This window comes from Diadema antillarum, unplaced genomic scaffold (genome assembly GCF_040938485.1).
Source record: "Diadema antillarum isolate AM-2024a unplaced genomic scaffold, OU_Dant_1.0 seq00000565_RagTag, whole genome shotgun sequence".
NCBI classification, from domain to species: Eukaryota; Metazoa; Echinodermata; class Echinoidea; order Diadematoida; family Diadematidae; genus Diadema; species Diadema antillarum.
Genome location: NW_027271504.1, coordinates 376,634 through 397,157, shown reverse-complemented (window position 1 = coordinate 397,157; position 20,524 = coordinate 376,634). Strand labels below are relative to the sequence as shown.

Below are 20,524 nucleotides of genomic sequence, written 5' to 3'. Positions count from 1 at the left end.
TTAATTCCATCTGCTTCATTTTGATAAAAGATTGTTGAAATTTGGCAGATTGTGACCCATATGACACTCACTGACTCGTGACACATACACACACACACACACACACAAAACAAACAACAACATAGACACACACACACGTTTTCACAATTAGCTACAGATTATACATGTACATGCATGCCGATGAGAATTAGCAGTGGCTAACTGCAAAACACTCAAGTGATGTCAATTTGCTTTATTGCCTTCATGGGATTGTCGATTAGTTATGTAATATACCACACACATAGCAGGGATACACACGCCTCCAAAAAAAATACTCACGCACACCTCACCTTGATGTTCGCGCTTTTCTTTCTTTTCTTTTCTTTTTTTTTTTGATACCACGGCAGACGGGCCATTCGGAGAGGTAGCACTCATATTGTGTTATTGATCCGTACATACCCATGTCCTCCCCACCCCCCCCCCCCAAAAAAATACAATTCAGACGGGATCCTCCGCAACGATAACTTTAAAAATAGTGGATCAATCCAAATGAAATTTCAAAGTATAAAACTACATTACGTGTATAACTCCTTACCCACATCTTGCAGAAAATCCCGTCCAATTTGCTTCGGTGGTCAAATAGAAATGAAGATTTTTGTAGAGCATTTCAGGAATCCCTCCCCTCCAAGTTCCGTCCATTGTGTTTACACATTAATAAAGTGTATGCAGTTCCAAGAGCATCATTGGAATAAACATACCCATGACATGCTTTACAACGATCCACATTTCTCTGTGACCACTTAACCAAATTGAATGGGGTTTTCTGCAAAATATTGTAGGTAAGATGTTATATTTCTAGACCCTGAAATGGTATTCAGACAGTTTAATCATATTAAAAAAAAATCAAATCAGTAAACCAAACATAAGTGATCGGACATAGGTCAGTTTAGATAGTTGTGAAGCGTGCTTTTTCGGTAAAAATGTCGGAACATCTTGTAATTGTGCGATAGAAGTAGAACATGTATTTATTTATTTCTTTGTGAGGTATTTTCAGAGGGATGACCTATCTTCCGATTAGGACAGATCAAGAATATCAATCAGCGTGACATAATGTATCAGGAATCAATATTTAAGCTTTATTGAAATATAATACATCTTTATCATCAAAGCGCATCCATAAATATTCATTTAATGTAAGCAGATTAAAGTTTTCATGTCACAAAATTCTTTATGAATTAGTCTTTATGGCACAAAAATCATCACAAATCAACTTTTTTGGTAAGTTATGTGATCCATGGATTTTTTTTCAAACTATTTTCTTAATGCTACAGTAGCAAGCAAATGCTATATCGGTCCTTTGAAGCGAAGTACTGTGCGAGGTACTGTGTGTTTAATTTGAGCAGGGAGGTGGGAACCCACCTCCCTGATTTGAGTCCACATCAGATAGTGCAGGACAGGGTTATACTGTAATAACTTGGTTGCAAATTCAGTGATAAACGAAATTTCACTTTCAAATTTGATTGTTCTTAAGTTTTTACTGCTGAATAACCAGAGAATGTTTTGTTTTATGTAAATACTGTACGAGCTCTCTTCTACGGCTTTTATTCCAGAATTCATATGGCTGACTCAATTAGTCACTGGGATGATTATGTAGTGGCACGTACAAGATATTTTTATTCTTTGCGTTTATGTGACTCAATAATAGTCGGCTTACGTGGAAAGTACAGTATTTCATAGTCGGCACGTTTCCATTAACACTTTATGTGCCACATTCGCATGCCCGAGTCAGTCGACGGCGTGCCAACTTCGCATGTCTGCTCAAACCCGCCCAAACCGATAAATAAGTCGCCAAATGTCACAGTAAAATGAAAGCATTCTTGGACTCCGTTCCTCTCATATAATATCTTGCATTTCATGTGGTGATTGACTAGCAAGCAGTGTTCCCTATTGAATTCGTGTGTGAATTCTACGTTTCAGTCACTCTTTTGTGTGAAAAAGTCATGCCTTTACAATAATGTAGCTCTTGGTCATTTGAAAGAAAAGCAATCACAGATTTGTCGTACAATTTATATCAAAGCAAAGCTTTGCATTTTCTCACAACTTTGTTCACTACTTGTCCAGGTCAACAGAATTGCATAAAAGTTACATGGATTTGAAAAGCAGAATGTTTTCCCAAAGCAGGACTACGTTGATGTCTCGGAAAAATGTGGCACACAGGGGGTTTCTCGTATGGCGCATAAAGAGTTAATATCCATTGTCTGCGTAAAAAAATAAAATAAAATGTAAGATGAGCAGCGGATATATAAGGCCTAAGGTATGATCAAAATACAGCTGGTGTAGATGGTCAAAGGATAATTCACAAAAGCCTCTTTTTATTATCTATTTTTCTTTACAAAGAAGTCAGTGCTTTAGTAGCGTAGAACGGGGAAAGAAGAGCTGCATGTAGATTAATACATGATGTATGATATAGGCGTATTACAGGTGGATACATGATTCTTATGTACAAGTGATAGGCGGAGGTGGCAGTGTTCATTGTGTTGCTGAACAAACAACCCGCAGTCCGTAGGTATAGATAATCTTCAACCTGACTTGAAGAGCAAAATGGCGACTTGTCCAAGGTAGAAATAAATAAAGTGTTTTGTCTCGTGTGTGACGTAACTACCGAAGTTCCTTCCCACAATGCAGTGCCAGGTTGGGTTGTACTTCTTGTCGAACTCCTTCTTGACATAGGCCGCGATGTCCTTCTCGATGTTGAACTTTTCCAGGGCTTGACTGGCGCACTCGATAGCGTCCTGCTGCATGTCTTCGGACATGTCGGCGTTCTTGACCACTGCCTTTCTGTCACCCATTTCGATGGAGTTGCGGATCTGTAATGGTACGCAAAGAAGATTAGAAAATGCAAGTAGGCCTACCTATTAAAGGATGGAATGATGTCTCAAGCTATGTTCTGAATCTTTCCAGTGTATAAGCTCTTTGACATGTTCGTGCAAATAGTCGACGTGATGTCAATGATATAGCGTGTGTTATGTGTTGAGTCCAAAGTACAGGACTATATTCATTGGTTTAGCAATGATAAACGAATACATTTCTCGAATTTCGTTTACTTTCCTCAAACGCCTGTAGCGGCTATTAATATGGATGAACTTTGAAGCTAGCTTATTAAGTTTACTTTGTTATGATTGTGACCGTATAAAAGTGGAAGCTGTCATGGACAAACATGACCCGACGTCTTAAAGTGACAAAAAGGGGGTGTATTTTCAATACCCCCGCAGACATTAATGTTTATGTTACAAAACGCGTGTTGCTATCTTTAACTTGTGATTTATGCCTCTGAAATTCTCCCATCCACAACGCACTATTAACTCTGCTTGAACTCGGATCAATCATAAAATGTAAGTGGATAACAATTCATGTCAGCACTTGTGCTGCATTGCTACGTTATTCCAAACTGTTGAGACTTATAAATTTGTGAACATCTCCGGAAAAACCGTCCACCCTCTGAATGCCCTTTTTGTTGTTCATGTTGTGGTGTTTTTTTTTTTTTTGAACAAATTAGATTATACAGGTGTACACAATGAACTCCAATGAAATTTCAAACAATATATTATATTGCTTGATATATTTCCTACAGGCCTATAGGAAAATATTACAAATACTATAAATAAATAAATAAATAAATAAATATAAACATATTAATTATACATTTATATATATGTATAATTATGTAGGAAAAGAAAGGACCAATGACGGCTCTCTGAACTTGAAGACTTTTCCCCTAAAGACATTGCTTTCAATATTCAATATCATTTTGTCATATAAGAATGTATTACTTTTCACCCTCAGACGAGTGAATGTGTGTGTGTGGGGGGGGGGGACCATGTGGTCCGATTAAGATTTGTGTGTGTGCGCGCGCGCGTGTGTGTGTATGTGTGTGCGTGATAATGATCTAACATATCCTTCGTAAAGCCCCCGTTTCACCCCCTATGGCGATATCTACAGAGAAAGTGTGTTCAAATGCGGCAGATCAAAGAAATGTCGATATCTCACATCTTGAATTTCCAGCTTCTCTATTTTCAGTATCATTTCATCCAAATGTTTTTACCCATTTTCATTATTTCTCCCTGAATGTCTCTGTCAATTAGCGATGTGACTCTCCTAATGTGGACAATACAAGGTTACAGAGTCAGTCTCAGCATATCACTCGCACATACATCGCACAAAAGCTGTGTCTGTAACTTACATCGATTCCATTTCAATGATGTCACATCTACCCGCGAGCAGACGCCAAATTACTCGAGTATCAAGCAAGCTACCCTTAATGGGGTCATTAGGGATAAAGAAAATGCCTGCGCGCCGATGGAAAATTAATAATACAATGTAACCTGCCAGTGATATTGCAAATGCATATGGTTTAGTGTATGCATCAGTATAGCTACCTAAACAACAAGGTTATATGACACACAAAGAAAGACAAAAATATATATCAAATTTTGATAGGTTGGATTTGCTGTTAACTCCGGGCACGACATGCAGGGAAAGGGTTTATTCTAACGGCATGCAGCCTTGGTATAAACAAAAGAAGACAGGTGTGTTTGTGTTTGTTTTGTTGCTGTTGTTGTTGTTGATTTTAAACGTAGAATCTGTCTTCCACGGTGCCTTAGGAAGGAAACCGTCTTCACGTAACATACTTAATTTAGCCATTATTCAATCGTGAGCACGACTGTCTCGATTCAACGTGAGACAAGCTGAGCGTATCTATTGGCCTAGACCCTATATCTCAACTAACTTGGACACTCTACACGGTCACTTCGACATTTTATCAAGCGTTTCATTTATATAATTCATTCAGTTTGATTGACTTTGGAATACAAGCAGGGAGGTACCACCTCCCTACTTGTATTCTGGCACTGAGATCATCAACAGGCGCCTTTTTTTTTTCGTCAGGTATATCGCAAACCCTCCAAACGCGTGCAGACCTTGTATTTTCTCAACGATGGTCCTATTGTATACAACTGCCATGTATTCGACAGCTTCTTCCCCTGACTCATCCCCAGGCCATTCTCCGAGGCACATATTCTATCCTCTGCTCGAATTCCATTCGCGCCAATATATACCAGATACTCTGGTCTGTGTACCTGGATGTATAGTTGATAGATTGTATCCTGTTATCCTGTGCCTGGAAATTTACTTTCTGTGGTGGACGCCCATGCGTAAACCTGCCCGCCAAAATCACCTCCCAAAAACTGTCTGCAAGTCTTCATTAAACATGACCGAGATGTGGAATATAATTATATTCTCAGAGAAGATTTCCTGAATTAGAGATGCTTGAAAGAAAGTCTGGGTTTTTTTTTCAAATCTCATGTGCATGAAATTGCACCTGTGTGGTAATATCTCGTAGATTTCTATTCACCTAAAACCGTCGTTAATGTCAGATTTCCATGACATCAAGAGCACGTTTCTTCTTCCGAAAATGTCAAAGTTATCCACTCCCTTTGTCGTGGCGGAGGATCACAGACAATAACGAGACTTGAGTAGATTCTCTAGGAATATAGTACGTGTGCCTCTGGCAAATTGTGGAAGATCAGATGTATTTGTGTTGTAGCACCGAAATAATCTTCAAGAAAGGCAGTTGAGGCAGAGACGTTTTATTTTGGAGGTACAAATGACCATTTTTGTAGAAACCATCTTTAATTATGATGTACAAATTAAATTCTCACTGATCAGCTTCGGTTTACTGGTTCTCATCTTCATTCATGCAGTCATAAATCATACGAATTGAGTTATCCAATGCCACCTACATGTTTATGATTTATGTGACAAAACCATGTTATGGCATCCAAAACGAATATTGAATTTTAGTGTTGCAACTCCGGAAAAAAGCTATAAAAAAAACAAAAACAAAAACGATTTCGGCAAGATGAACACTACCATGATCTATAGAGAAAGAAGGATAGAATTAAAGAAAGAAATTGAACAATAAAGAAATTAAACAATAATTATACTCTAATTAAAACACAAGACAAAGGGATGCTGTTCTTACCTTTCAGTCAAAATGTGATGAAGTCGATAGCAATTGACTTTGACGCTTGACTTTGCCCACAGTCAGTTTCAGCCCTTACACCTGCATGCGTTCTACCAACAGCGTCAATTTTGCTTATGACCACACGAATAATCCCCGTATCCAATAAATATACGCATAAGGCAGGGACTTGACCGAGCTCACTCACTCAACTTGCTGAAAGGCTCGCTTCATCGAAATTCTGGAACGACACGATAACACACGCTGATACCGTAGGGAGGCTCGCTCACCGATTGGTCGACAAACGAGCTTTGTGTAGCTTATCACTATAGCTTCTCACGCAGCCCTTGATTGATCATGAACGCATTCCCTTTCAGGGAGGCACGGAGTGATGATTTGTCGTTGCTATGGCAGCACGGGCTGATGAAAATTAAAGGTGAAGCGATGGTAATATTAATTCATCTGTCTTTCAATCTCTGTCTCTTCCGTTTTTAATTTCGTTATACGTCATTGTCTTTTCCCTTTCTTAGGCCTCTCCCCCTCTCTCTCTCTCTCCTCTCCCTCCCTCCCTCCTTCCCTCCCTCACTCACTCACTCACCATATTATACAACGTTTAGTGTACACCCAGCACACGACTTATGGAGGTTAATAGAGATGGGGTAGTTTGATTGAGATTGGGCTTTAGCTTTCCAAGTTTTTGTGAGATAATGAAAAACATCTTATGAAATATGAAAGATCTATTGTAATCGGAATTCGAAGCTTATTAGATATATCTTGGCTTCAAAATGACTGAGATATAAAAACAGAACGATCCTCTGCTGACAAAAGGGGGACCCAACTTTTATAACGACCATTTTAGCACCGATTTTCATCAAATAAACGTTGTAGATCTCACAGAATTGTATGCTTTTTGATATTTAATAAGTGGTTTCTTATTATTTCGCTTAAAGTTAAAATCTGAAACCCCATATCAAGCCAAACTATACCATCCCTTTAAACTTGTTTAATTATTTTTGTGACAGAAGGGGTGGGGAAGAGAGCTTTCCCTCGAGAATAGCTTAAGCAGGCTTTACAAAATAATCCCTAAATTCTTCTCGAATGTGAAATGCAATTTGATGGCTCATATCTATATGCAGTGAATTGCAAAGTTCGTTGATGATGATTTTTTTTTTTCAAAATCAAGATGAAACCAATGTGCATTATTAGAAAACTGGTCATACGTGGCTATGTCTGTAAAGTCAATTACGTGAAGGAAAATAGTTGGGAAGTTGAACAAACAAATTTATTTATTGTGAAATAGCGTTTAAAACATGAATTGTCAATAAATTGACTGATGCATAGATAGATGAATGGATCAAACATCTGATAAAAGGAGACATTCAGATTTTTTTTTAAAGATTTGTGCATAAAGCATCTATAAATTGGAGATACTGGTTACAAAGTAATTGGGATGAGGAAATTACAATGTTTTCAAAATTCGCATCAAATCACAATTATGATGACATGTATAACAGATTCACATAAGAATGTATAATTCGGTGTCAAGGAAGCAGAACAAGATGAGAAAGCATGCATTAATTCTACACAGGTGGACTTGTCAAGCTTGCCAGAGTATCGTTTTATTTGCTCAAGAAACTTGATAAATTCCATAAATCTGTATAGGCCTATTATACTTAATTATGGCACTATCAATTAATCTTGTGTAATAAATGACGTGAAATTATCTAAAATTTCCAGAATGCTCCTTGTAACTACACATGATTTGACAAAAATGGACGAAATACCATAGGTCAGAGGCATTGCACAAGAAAGCTGCACATTTTATGATTTATATTTTCTCTTTAAAACCCTCTCCTAATGGATAGTACAGTATATCATGTAATAAGTAAGTGGTATCTACGCAAATTTAATCAATCTGATTATCATTCATTTATTATTATCAATCATGATTATTTAATCATAATTTAATAGCATTCCTCCTTCTAACCCTTCTCTTATCAAGCCTAACAATTGTTATTGGTCTAAGGACATGCTCCTCTAAGACAAAAAACACGAACGAACAAACAAATAAACAAACAAACAAACATAAGAACAAACATTCACATACTCGGTCAGTAATCTGCAAAACAACCTGATTGATCACTGATTGTCTAATAAATGCCGCAATGAACGGAAATCACGTGGAATAACCGGATACATGAAATTTAGTATTGTCCAAACAATGTGAAAAAGTAAAAGAAGAAAGACATAATTCCCAAATTCAAGGTTTTACGCAAATCAATCCTGACCCTTTCTTTTCTTGTCTTTTTTTTGTGGCAAATTAGCGTCGTCTAATTCATACCCAATTATAACATAACACGTGACTGAGTAGTTTTACATTTTGTTATGCTGTATGTTTCATATGATGTTGGATTACTGCTGCTTTAATAAGACTGTACCTGGTATAGGCTTTGAGTTATCATAAAAACATTTTTTCTATCTTTCATGTGGTTTCGATTTTGTCCCTCTCCAATATGGTGAATAAAGATGAGATGAAATGAAAATACTTTTTTTTTTCGTAGAATGTATAGATATGTTTGTATGAAAAATGCCTCATTTTGTAATGACTACTGACAAATATCATTTTTTTTTTGCTATCCATGTATCATGCCTTCAAACGCATGTCGAATTTATACTTTTTGTACATTCTATTGAAAGAAGTGAAAATAAAACCTTTGAATTGAATTGAATTGAATTGAAATATGAAGTTTATCTATACAAAATACAGATGTACAATGATCGTGATGATGAAGACATTAATCGTGTCGCTGTTAGGGCGTCAAACAATTTCAATTTACAAATTTACCTTCTTCAAAAAGTCTTTATTCGGCAATATCGAGTGAGGAAAAATCATCAAGTTGAGAACTTTATCATATTTTTTTATGACAGTCGATGGCGATCACGAGGGGACGCATGGAGGTAGATAATTATACCTATATCAATGAGGGTCCTACTACAGTATACTGACTTCCTATTATTGGCGAGGAGTTGCATGAATATTCACGAGCGCTTTGCGGTTTCTATTGTAGCTACTGTACTATTATACAAAAGCAACACTCCTGAAAGATTTTCTCGCATTGCGGTAACATCGTTTTATCAGATGCACATGCGGCAAAATGGTGAAAATCTTAATCGCAGTAATTACGATGACGATGATAATGCTAACGTTGACACTGGTTGATGAAACTGGAAATTATAATGAGGACAAGTAGAACTTGATGATAAATAACAAAATAATATGAGGTGATTGACAGATAACGAATTCCCATTCGTAACGACAACGTTTCATGCATGCGTAGATCAAGGTAGAATTATAGATCATGTCGATTTCAAATTATAATCACACAAACTAAACCCTTTTTTGACAATAAATGTTTTTAACGGAACGGGTAATTTTGATTTTCCGACAATCTTATTTCAAGTATGTGATTGTGATAGATATTCACATCTCGTGAAAACGATTGAAAAGTCAAAATGTCACAACTCACAACTCTTCTGATATTCATGCGATTGTATAATGACATGTCTACAGTTGTTGTTGTTTGATTCTATACTCTTTAATAGCACGCGTCCCTAAAATTGACTGCATACCTAAGTCATTCAATTCAATTTTAACTTGAAGTGGATTTTCACTTTAAAAAGTCAGCCCTGCTCTTTAAAGGGGATGGCTATAGTAACCGATCAGTGAGAATCAGTGGGAATGCTGAGAGATGATTGTTCCAATCCTTGTGGGATTCCTTTAAGAGTACATTATATATCTACTGTTGTGTGAAAATTATTTGCTTCAGAACGATCTCATGTTCGAGTAATGTGCAGATTAAAGCCCCGTCACTGACCAGGGACGCTTACCTGGAAACATTAAACTGCATATTACTTGAATATGATACCATTCTGAAGCAAATTATTTTCACACAAGAATAGATATATAATGTACTCTTAAATGAATCCCACAAGGATTGGAACAATCATCCCTCAGCATTCCCACTGATTCCCACTGATCAGTTACTAGCCATCCCCTTTAAGATCTGTATCGACTAAGACCCTTTTGACCTAGGTGTGAAAATGGGCATCAAAAACATTAAGACCGTTGTTATTTTGTCGATGAACATGTACATGGCAAGAAACGTGTATAGGTCTATATTATGATTCTTTAAAACGAAATACAAGACAAACCTGTTACAATTTTTCCATGATTGTATCGTTGTACTGTTTTGTTTTGTTTTGTTTTCGGTGATAATAATAATAGATATGAATTCAAATGATTTTATTAGGGCCTCTTTGGTTTTACTGTTTTTGGATATCTCAGCCATGTCAAAATAGATTTTCATCAAATAAACTTTGAATTTGTCTTGGAAAAATTATAGTATGCTCTGTAATTATTTTGCCAAAAGCTAAAGTCTGAATCCCCCATCTCAACCCAGACTATATACAATGCCTTTTAAAGTCAGCTTCCTTTAGATGCACAAGGTAATACTGACTCGTGTTTCTACTAATGCCCTTATGCAATGAGCTAATTCTGTTATCATAGACTATGGATTTATACTCCACTTCTGTCGCAAGTTACCCTTTCGTACTCCTTAAAACCCGTTGAGGACGAATCCCGAGTATACTCGGGCAGGTGTCTATAGGAAATGCGTGTTGTAGCAAAATCAAACCGTCCTCAACGGGTTAATAGGCCTAGGCTCTAAGACTAGCTGTAGGGGTATGATTGTGAAAGGTTAATTTGGATATTGATAATGTCTTCACATATACAGAATATATGTTCTGAGATACGCTCAAATATCAACATAACTCAAGAAAATAATATTCATTAAAAGGGCTCGTATAGTTTTTTGTTGAGACCTGCAACTTCAGGTTTTTAACATTTTTGGATGAGATAATGAGAAACCTTTTATGAAGTATGAAAGAGCACATAATTCCAAGAGGAATTCAATGTTTGATGGAAATTGGTTATGAAATGGATGAGATACCAAAAACAGAGCTATGCTAATCAAAATAATGTGGGACCCACATTATATTACGACCGCATTTTTTTTAACTTTGTTTTTGGATGTATCAGCCATTCCAAAACCGATTTTCATCAAATAAACTTTGAATTCCTCTTACATCATGTACAATGGCATGCTCTGTACGATTTCATATGTGGTTTCTTGGTATCTCGCAAAAAGTTAAAAGCCAAATCCTCAGCTCCACCAATACTGTACCATCCCTATAGCATGCAGGATAGAGTTGCTCTGCCTAAAGATTGTTAAGCTGATATTTGTGATATGTCATTCAACAAAGAAAGGCATATAATGTCTACAGTGTGAACAATGCACTGTTCGCTAGTCTTTTCACGTGGTCAAATGGTAAAGTATAAGAATGAAAGAATTCAATCGAGCGTGTGCTGAAAGCAAGGTGTATAAACCCTTTCATCACAGAGCCGTTAGACAGGATTTCACGGTTGTTTGCATTCTTTTATAAGCTAGCGTTATAAGCTACGGACTTTAGCCAAATGCGGCAGTCTTGTTCCCCCTGCCATTTTTTTTTTGTTGTTGTATTGAATACCCATTCGTCTAGCATGAATACTGACCCCTCTTTATGCACACCTCCCTAACTATATGTCAAACAAAATAAATGTAGCACACAATATTTTATATCTGCCCACTGCGACCCGTCGAGGCAAAAGGGGGTGTAAGAAAGATCCCATTTTAAATGTAGCAGACCACCGCCTCTTTAAACAGTTTCATATTTTCTTCCTTGCAGAATGGGATCAATTAATATTAGGGATAAAGAAAGCTGGATATTAACATACTGTTGGTACTAGTATTGCTTTTATGATTCTTTTTTTAATTCAAGCATCGAATGCCTGTATTATGAACACTTTCGGACTTACCGTTGTTTTTTCGGTTCTCTACGAACTCATACGTACATACATATTATGTACATACATACAAACACAACACACACACACACACACACACACACACACAATTGCTATTTATTTGTTTATTTGACATAATAAACCATACGTGCCTTTTTTGTTATCTGTTTTAGAAGTTCTGATTCTATTTAAGATGTGTTTGTTTGTTTGCTTGTTTGTTTGTTATTAGCTATGTCAAGCAATGTCAATGTTGACCTGCAGCAAAAACACTTCCTCTATTAATGCCAAGTCTCACGCTTGGAATAATATTAGGATGCTTTGACAATTCTAACCTACTCATCTTGAGTCGACGAAGAATCATTTTGTGAATGTACATTCGACTTAATATCACAATGTAGCCGTAAGAAAAAAAAAATTGTGGCAAAATTACTGCCTGTGGTAGTCTGTCGCGTTTGTAATTCAGAGAGGCCCTGCAAATATTTCGATTTATTGTTACTTACGTAACACACACACACACACACACACACACACACACACACACACACACACATACACACACGTACTATGTTCAAACGAATTTGATATTCATCAATATTCATTATACGATTCCATGTATTCACGTTTCAGGTGATTAGAATTCCATCTCACAACAAAAATTCGGTTTCTGACATGTAACTCCATTAATTTTTATCAAGTCTTGTTGTGAAGATGCAAAAATGTGTACATGTATTTCGAACATTGCCGGTTTTTGGAGATACATTGTAGTATTCTTGCCACTGACATGTAACACTTTGTCACACTACTTGTTTACCAGTTTCTTAAAACCCATTTAGCATGTTCAGTTTTTAGAAAGAACGTCATGCAATTTCGGGGTTACATGTACAGAAATACCTGATCGAGTTGTGTGGATATTATTGTTGTTTTATGTCGGGCGATTGCTTTGAAAGTGCAGCTATATACGGAAACAGAACATGGCACGGTATAAGGATAGCTCTCTCTCTCTCTCTCTCTCTCTCCACACACACACACACACACACACACACACACACACACACACAAAATTAACCTAATTCACGCATTCTTCTCTGATCAGGTATATAGATTTTAAAAAGTACGCGATTGATCAACAGACGCTAAGAAATTGAACAGGGCATCCAAATGCCCTCTTTAATAATATTATAGCACATGCTAAGGGCTTTGTACTACATCGAAGTATGTGGCTGTGATACAATGTTATATTTCTATTAAAGAAGTGTTTGCATCATCACATTGTCAATTAGTCAAATATATAGGGTTAGCACATTGCAAGACAAAAAAAAAGATAACAATTTCTGAGTTTGTTTTTTCATTCAGACCTCAGGTCACAGAATAACCAGTATTATATTATATATATATTTATATTTTTTTCGGAAAGAAATGCTGTAGGTAATGCAGAGGCAAAATCGGCATGAGAAATAATATAAATGTCCAAGTCTACGATACATACACATAACGTCCTTGTCATAAAGATTTAGCAAACGGGACGTTTTTGAGAATGGTAATCAAGGGAATGAATTGACTAATCCCAAAATAGACTTTAAACTTGCCGCGATAATAACTTACAATGTTTAAATATAAGATACTACGATTCTCGAGTTGTTAATAATGAGAGATAAACGTCATTGTGACTTGCCGTAAGGCTTGGTTTTTGTGACCGATGTATATGAGATCAAAGCAGTAGGCCTAATCTCTTTCTCAGATGGTTTTCACAACGCCACGTCACGGTCATTGACAGTGGACGCATTTTTTTAGTCCTCTATTGAAGTCCTGTCTAATTTTGACACATTCACAAATCAACTCATTTTCTTTTCGCATCTTAGTATACATTTTGGTGCCAAACATAATAAGATATGATAAAGATAAAAGTCACTGCAAGTTGACAATGGTGTAACGGTGTTACATGAAATAACTTAACAGTGCATCAATTAACCACCATACAGTATAATCTATATTCAACCAATAAAATGGAAGGACTATTCTGAATGAAAAACAAACGAGCTGCAAAACCACAATAAAAGGAAATGATGAAAAAAAGTAGGAAAGCTTGTATTTCGATCATGATTATGATGCCCGTGCAGGCTGATACGGACCTATTGACTTGGGATATATCAACAAAAGAACCAGTCACTCTATTTCCGGGCAATTCAGTTCAATTCAATTCAATTCAATTCAATTCAATTCAATTCAATTCAATTCAATTCAATCATAGTTTATTTCCAATCAACGAAAATAAAAAACATAGTACAAAGTATACATGTCATTAAATAATATTGTTCAAACGTTTGCAAAAGATTCATGTAATATACGAGACAAATTATAGAACAACATAATGTACAATAATTAGGAGGAACACTGTATAAATACTTCGTGGGCGAGCGGAAAATAAATTCGATTATGGGAAATAGTGATCCACTAAAAAGCAAAGCTTGTCGGACGTGGATCGCTAGATAAATAATGAGTAAATGATATACTATTCTATAACAATATACATGTAGTTATTTCTAAATACACAGGTCGGGAAAAAAATATAGAATACCAATGCTAGTGCCCGGACACTGTTCACTGAACCACGTGTACCGGGAAAATATGACAAGGACAACACATTCGTACACACATTCAATTACCCACACGCATACACACTGTAAGACGCGAGACAGTACCGAGAGGAGAGAAGACGGTAACAATACAAGTCTACGAAGTCTACAAGTCTATTTCGAGCCGTCACGAAACGAAAAATCCGAAAAATAGGCGAAAAATAAATTGCTCATGCAATACGTATAATTGTAAATTGTCGCTAGGAGAAAGCATGGATACTATTAGACCAAGAAATACCGAGTCCATTTCAACTAATCCAGACTTAGGCGTGTAAATACTCCCTAAGTGAGTCCGAACTACCTGATAATAATGTCCGATGCATGTCTTCTTGACAGACTAGTAAACAATCGTGGATCACAGTTCAATCAGAAGTTGATAACATGGTGTCTTCAAACATCAGCGATGCACTTGATTAGTTTTGTTATCCTCGGTCAATATCAAAAGAAGAGAAAAAGAAATCTCGTATAAACCCCTAAGAATGCTGATCCAAGTTCAGTGAGAAGATAACGAATGAAATCACATCATTAGTTTTGTCTAAAACTAGACTGACTTGAACAATTGGATGATGACTTGTCCAATGAAGAAATTGATGAAGTGTTTTGACTCGTGCGTGACGTAGCTGTCGAAATGCCTTCCCACAATGCAGTGCCCAGTTGGGTTGTACTTCTTGTCGAACTCCTTCTTGATGAAGGCCGCGATGTCCTTCTCGATGTTGTACATCCTCATAGCTTGGTGGCGCACTCGAGAGCGTCCTGCTGCATGTCCTCGGACATGTCAACGTCCTTGACCATTGACGCTCTGTCAGTCATAATGGTATCTGTTGATGACTGCAGCGAAAACGAGAGGCAATAAGGGGAATATCAATCTTCTCAATTTAAGTCTACTGTTGCAACAGGCTCTGTTATGCATCTGCAGCGTGCTCTTTTGGTTTCTTGATGTACTGAGGCCAATAGAAATGCTAACCAAAATGAAAGCCCATTACACGCTTTAGCGCGTGTAACACTGAATGAATGATTATGTAAAAAACTATGTTTGCCCCTACGTTTCGAATCAACTTTCATTTTTTTTTTCGAGCCCACAGGAGTGGAGACTAAGGGATCGCCTGCAGCGTCTGTCCGTCCGTCGTCCGTCCGTAACGCTACAAAAACTTGAATAACTCTCAACTTCAATGTCAATCAAACTTCGAGGGAAGAGGGGTACTAAGTAATACAAAGCTACACATTTTACTAAGACATGACAGGTCACCTCAAGGTCAAAAGTCACAGGCAGGGGATCAATGAACTTTAGGACCCTATGTTAAGTTTATACGGCGCTTTTCGATTATGGCTCATAACTTTTGATGTATACATCCGTTAGTTCCCAAACTTGGATGGTAGATGTCCCTCAAGGAGTTGAAGGTCATCAAAAAGACAGGGGTCAACGAACTTTTACCGCTCGTTTCGATTATGGCCCATAACTATTGATCATTATGTCCGTTTGTTACTAAACTTGGATGGTAGATGTCCCTTGGGGAGTCGAAGGTCATCACAAGGTCAAAGGTCACAGACAGGGGTCAACGAACTTTTTGGGTCCAATGCTAGTTTTTTACGATGCGTTTCAATTATGAGCTGATAACTTTTGATCCATATGTCCGTTTGTGACCAAACTTGGCTGGTTAGTGTCCCTTGGGGAGTTGAAGGTCATCCCAAGGTCAAAGTTCATAGGCGGGGGCAATGAACTTCCGGGCTTTAGAGAAAAATTAATTTCTACACGAATGGGCGAGACACATTTTGGCACTTGCCTTGATTTTACGTAATATTATTAAAGGTTTCTTTATTTTCTCAATCATTTTGGTGTGTATATCCGTGCGTCTTGAAAGTTTCATTCAGTTTACTGCATATACTTTTCTCCTAGATCTAGATCCCTTTTCAGAAAACGTTTTACCGATTATTAGGCCGACACTAATGCAATACGCTTGTTCCGGAAATTGCAATGATCGACAAGTAAGAAAATTGCGGCTTGTATGTGTGGCCAAATATTGATTTAGTTAACACCGAGTTAAACTTAAACAGAACGTCTAATATCATGTAAAACTAGAAGCGGATCTCAGCTTAACAGCCAATTATTTTTCTGAACATGATTACGAAACACTTCTTTGTACTGCTGTGGGTCTCTGATCCTGCGATTGTGAATGCTACTGCCAAAAAGCAGGGCAAACAAAAGTGAAAATGTTTTGCGAATGTTCAATCTTTTAATGCAAATAAAGTAAACAATCACGTTTTCAGAGAAGATTTATTTTTCTCTGAGACATCAATTAAGCAGTCATCCCAAAATTTGCGTTATATACAACAGAACTCTTTAACTTACCTATTTAATCTACTAGTAAAAACTATAAAGTGACCTATACTAGAAAAAAAGAAAGTATTGCATGCCCAGTTAAGAAACATTGTTTTTTTTTGTCGTTGTTTACTAATCGATATATACGGTGAGCTTGTGTACCCGAAAAAAAAAAAAAGATTGTTACACAACAGTCTTGCATTCATATCATCACACTGAATAAATTCATAGTAACAATATAGAGGAATATATTGACCAGCATGAATATGACAGCATCGTCAGGTCATTTAAGGTCGAAATCAACATGGTTATATGTATACTCAAGCAAAATTTATGCTTTATGACCATCGTCTGGCAATCAACGCTCAATCGCACAATCAATCGGCGGTAACACTCTCTAGTTCAGTCCATTCCAAGGACCGTTTTGATAAGGTGATATTGAAGACCAAAAAAAAAAAAAGAAAAAAATATATATATTATATATATATATATACATATGTATATAAGGAATAAAAAGTGTGCTCGCTTTCAGTGAAGTAGACACCTTGCCTTAACCACACTTTAGTTATCAATGACTCACGCGAGTTAATTTGGCTACAATTGTCTTCGATAGAATTATGAAAAACATTATTCTCAATGCGAAAAGCCGAAAAAAATACAGAACACAACGAAACGGAATTCACGTAAACCTACAAAACAGCGTATCCGTCCACATTTAAGAGCTTTATAGGCTCACACCTGTAAATAAAATGGAATGTCCCAGACTCCTTCGCAAATTCGTACCAAAGATACCAAAATACATGAAGAAAAATATTAATTAAAAATAATAATACAGTTTGGCATAAAACTGAATAGCTGCAGATCGTAAGTATGAATTCCTCTACACACTGCATTTTTGTTGGAGGATGAAAGCTTTTCTCATGGAATTTGAAGGACCATTTCATTGGGTGAGTGTACGGGAAATAGGTGATTTTTTGAGTGACAAGTACTCGTAGTCCATGTAGTCTGGCTTTGCGGACCCTTGGACAGAGTTTAAGCTGAAGAACCTGCCTTGGAAATTTGATGGATGACAGGGTATGGCTTACTTATCCAGAGAGTGCGTATCTAGGGGGGGGGGGGGGGGGGGGAGGGGCAAGGGGGGCACGAGCCCCAGGCGCCACTCCTTAGGGGAGCAAAAAACGAAAAAAAAAACGAAAAAAAAAAGAAGAAAAAGAAAAAAAAAGCGAAGAAGAAGGAAAAAGAAAAAAGAAAAGAAGAAAAAAAAAAAAACTCGCCGGGAAAGGGGGGGGGGGGGGGGGAGAGAATGGTTGGGGGGGGGGGGGGGCAGAAAAACCAAATCAAGCAAGGTAAAAACAAAACATGATGATGACGCGGACAAAATGATAATGTTTATTGTGTTCACACAAGAATTCCATGCTCTGTCAGCTGAAATACAAAAATTTTCGGCTCGCTCGCTGCGTTCGCTCGCTAAAGTTTATATAAATAAAGAAGGTAAGAACAAAACGTGATGATGACGCGGACAAAATGACAATGTCTATTGTGTTCACACATGTCATTTTATATTTAGCAAGCAAAATGTTTCACGGAGCAGCGGCTGCAATTTCTTTCGTTCTGAAGTGATCGCCAATTGGATCAAAAGAATGCGCCAACGGTTTCGAACATGGGGGGGGGGGAAGGGGGCGCAAAAAAAAAATCAAGCAAGATAAGAACAAAATGTAATGATGACGAGGAAATATGCAAATTTCGGCTCACTCGCTCGTTTAATTTAGAGTATTTTTTTCAAGTCCACAGTTTGTTGGTATAAGTCGTTATCTATAAGGCCGTCACTATTATCTTGATTAGGATTGTAAGATTAAATAAGCAAAAAATGACAAGAATTCAATGTGTCGCAAGCTGAAATACAAAAATTTTCGGCTTGCTCGCCAAAATTTATCCAACAAAAAGAAAAGAAAAGAAGAAGATAAGAACAAAACGTGACAATGACGCGCGCACAAAATGACAATGTCTATTGTGTTCACACATGTCACTTTATATTAAGCAGGAAAAATGATACACGGAGCAGCGGCTGCAATTTCATTCGTTCTGAAGCGATCGTCGATTGGATCAAGAGAGGACGCCAACGGTTTCGAACATGCATATGGGGGGGGGGAGCAAAAAAACAAATCAAAAAAGATAAGAACAAAACGTAATGATGACGCGGAAATATGCAAATTTCGGCTCACTCGGTCGTACTAATTTAGAGTACTAGTATTATAAGTCCTCAGTTTGTTGGTATAAATCGTTATCTATAAGGTCGTCACTATATCTTGAAGAATTGTAAAATTTGACAAGCAAAAAATGACAAGAATTCCATGTTTTGTAAGCTGAAATACAAAAATTTTCTGCTCGCTCGCTGCGCTCGCTCGCCAAAATTTATAAGAAAAAGAAAGAAAAAAGAGATAAGAACAAAACGTGATGATGACGTGGAAACATACAAATTTCGGCTAACTCGCGCGTATACTAATTTAGAGTACTTTTGAAATTCCTCATGCAGTTTGTTGGTATAAATCGTTATCTATAAGGCCGTCACTATATCTTGATTGGAATTGTAAGATTTGATTAGCAAAAAATGACAAGAATTCCATGTTTTGTAATCTGAAATACCAAAATTTTCGGCTCGCTCGCTGCGCTCGCTCGCTCGCCAAAATTTATCAAAATTCATTACATTTAAATCACCCTTAAAAGACCCCTTTAAAAAGCTTGAAAAAGCATATCATGTGGACTTTGTTTAAAGTCCCTACTGGGATGGGGTTGGGGTTGAACACTTTTTCAGAAATTAGGGGCGCAATTTTCGCGCTTGTCCCGGGCGCCGTTTTCCCTAGATACGCCACTGTATCCAGGTTATTGAAGATGAAACACCTCATTTCTCTCAGCTAATTTACAGATTTTTTTTGAATTTTGAATTTAACACACGTCTCTATGGGGAATTATTTACCCGTGTGAGCCCTACGAAGCGAGGAATAACTCCCTGTCTGAAACATGGACGCTACCCACAAGACAGTCGTGGGTCTCGATGGCCGCAGACATCGACTATGCACGGTGGTTTTTCAAAGACGTCAACATGAGCTTTTAGTATAAACATTCGGAGTAAACTATAAATGCTCACCTTTTAATCCAATTAGAATGTTGATATATTCCCTGTGCTAGGACTAAGGGTGATCTTCCAAAGAAGCGGATAAGCTGTGATTGTCGATTCGGAACATGGCTGGTTTTATGGGCCGAAGATTGAGGAGAATGGGCGGCTCCCACTTTCTGAACACTTTCCTTACATTCCTACCACTTTCCTAACGTAAACGGCAAATGTTCGACGATGGGAGCATGAGCGTTCCTGATTGGTTGATTTTTCCATACCTTTTATGTAACAAAAAAAAAAAAAAAATGTGTGTCGCAGTCGGATGCCTTGAATAAATTATGCCCACGCCCACAAGACAGCGACTGGCACACGACAGGCAGCGTGGAAATGGCATACACTAGTCCATGGCAGGGGAAACTCGGTATATAACGAACACTGCTATAATGAGATATCGGTTTTTACAAGGAAACTTTCCCGGTCCCAAATTTCCTTCTACACACAAGTCTTTGCCTGTATGGTCATGTTCCAAGATAGTAAAGCACGATGCAACAACTGTGTCTTG

The 20,524-nt window shown here is 37.4% G+C and overlaps 1 pseudogene; it reads right to left on the bottom strand.

Moving 5' to 3' along the window:
- Positions 1-1,276: 1,276 nt before the first annotated feature.
- LOC139735139 (dynein light chain 2, cytoplasmic pseudogene) lies at positions 1,277-6,206 on the bottom strand (annotated as a pseudogene).
- Between the last annotated feature and the right edge of the window lie 14,318 nt (positions 6,207-20,524).